Source organism: Micropterus dolomieu, linkage group LG16 (genome assembly GCF_021292245.1).
Source record: "Micropterus dolomieu isolate WLL.071019.BEF.003 ecotype Adirondacks linkage group LG16, ASM2129224v1, whole genome shotgun sequence".
NCBI lineage: Eukaryota > Metazoa > Chordata > Actinopteri > Centrarchiformes > Centrarchidae > Micropterus > Micropterus dolomieu.
Genome location: NC_060165.1, coordinates 523596 through 525931, shown reverse-complemented (window position 1 = coordinate 525931; position 2336 = coordinate 523596).

The following is a 2336-nucleotide window of genomic DNA, read 5'->3' as shown; positions in this document are numbered from 1 at the left end:
CCATACACTAGAGAGAACCTCCTAAGGGCAATGGAGCTGGCGTGTGTTGACATCCCAGTGGAGAACTTCCAAGGATGGATCCGCCATTCCAGGGCGTTCTTCCCGCGGTGCCTGGCAAGAGACAATATAGCCTGCGATGTGAATGAGGTGATGTGGCCCGATGCAGCTCAGCGACATGATGCCGCACAGTGATTGTGGTGTAAATAAAAAAAACTTCACACCCTGATCATGTTTTCAAGAGTACTGTTGTGTGCAATAGATTCTGTTTTTGCATTGAGTTGTGTTACAGTAGTGTACAGAATTTACTATAGATTTATACTCTTCATATGAAACTCACAAATCTAAATGCCCAATCCTCTGCAGAGATCTAAGAAGATCCATTATTGTAAAGTTTCTAAAAATATGCATTGGCAGTTATGAAACAAAGAACCTTCTCACAAATTGAGCATTGTGTTTTCAATTGTTTTGCTGTAGTGTGTAATGATGCTGCTCTTTTGGTGTGAAAGTTTTGAAGGGAGAAGGTGTGGTTGTGTTTATGTAGCTTTAGAAAAGGGTGTTGTGTTTAGACATTGGAGAACATGGACGAAACGTTTTTGAAATGTGTTTTAGCATTTGAGAAAAACTGTAATATTAGGAGAATTCATTATTGAAGGGTCTTGTTCTTTCTTACTGTTATTTGAACCCATCTTCCGTAGTGTTTAAATTACCCTTAATTCCCAGAATGTAATAAAGAATTTACCTTTTATTTTGTCTTTAAAATTTAGAATGAGGTGCCTCTTTTGTTTTAAATTTGGGAGGCTTGTTTAAGTCTTGTGCTGTGAGGACCTTACCTTGAACCCGGGTGCCTGGGAAAAGATCGTTCACAGATCTATATTATCTCTAAATTCTTACGTGTTTCTATTAAATGTTAATAATGTTAACAAAGCTAGTAGTCTGAGGAAATCCTATCCTGTTTACAAAAAGCCTTTGTTCAACATTCACACGGTATGTTAGTTTTTTTTTTCTCAGACGCAGTTCATTCACACAAGGCTGTTTGCAATTCTCACTCAATTTATTTCATGCGCAATTCAATCATACAGTGAAATCTGAATACTTTCCGTACCCACTGTACATCTGTAGTAAACACATTTAGCATTCAACAATACTGTATAATTACTTGGTAATCACCTAGAGTAGCAACCCTAACTGAAATAATAATAAAAAAAATCTTATTCAAAAAAAAGATTTTCTTCAATTTTATTGCGGGTCTTATGACTCACAAACCCCTACTTTACTGTGGATCCCAGACCCAAAAGAACTGATGCAACAGTAGGTCCCAGACCTATAAGAAATCCAGTGCCCCCCAGAGATTTCTTGACTATAACACAAAGCTTTGCCGATTCACACAGCGGGCCCAGGCCTGCCCTGCTGACACGTTTGTCACGCTCACCCTGAGAGGTAGCAAGAATCGTTCCTCTTGAATAGTCTACTCACCAAAAAGAGAGTGTTGCCAGCCATCAGGTTCTTTGTGGATCACAGCGGTAAGGGAGCCTCAGACACTCAGGCGTCAGGCCCTCAACGTCTCACCCATATTTTGGAGGGGAGGTTTGAAGTCCCAGAGTCTCAAACTCTGGCCGTATGGTTTTTCACCTGCAGCTCCGAGTGTCCGAGTCCTCTCATGCGTGTGACGAGCCGACAACGCCAAAATTGTGGTGGGAAAAAGCATGTTTAAATAAATAGCTCAGGCAAACACTTATCTTTCTGTGAATTTTATTCAAGTCTTCTGCAGAAGGAACTCACGGGGACACATACACATCAGAGAGTATCATCCGAGTGAGTTGCAGTGTAACAGCTCATGCAGCTTTTATCTCTCTATCTTTTATCTATCTCATGAAAGGAATATGGTGTCTTTCAGTGTTCCCTAGGGGACACTCAATCTGGATCTATAGAAAGACACCCATGTCCAAGGTACATGTGGTGAACCCCTTAAAGTCCTGACCCCTCTGGACATACGTTAAAGCATCACACACATTTACCTTCCATTGACCCAAGAGGCCGGAGGCCCCTAGTGAAATTAGTTACATGGCAGTGTTTTAAAGATGGTTCTCATGAAATTTCCATTACAACAGGTAACTCTTTGTCGGCTACGGTCAGATCACAGGACAGGGGCAGCAGCATGTGCGATACAGAGCAGAGGAATACCAAACATTTGAGCGTGAGGTCAGACAGATTGTCGCAGCAGTAGGTGGCTTACACCGCCGGTTAATGAGAAAACGGACGGATTTGCTTGTAAGTGTACGTATACATACCCCTGATGTGCTGTTGCATGATCAATTTATTGAAAGTGTGCTGGACGA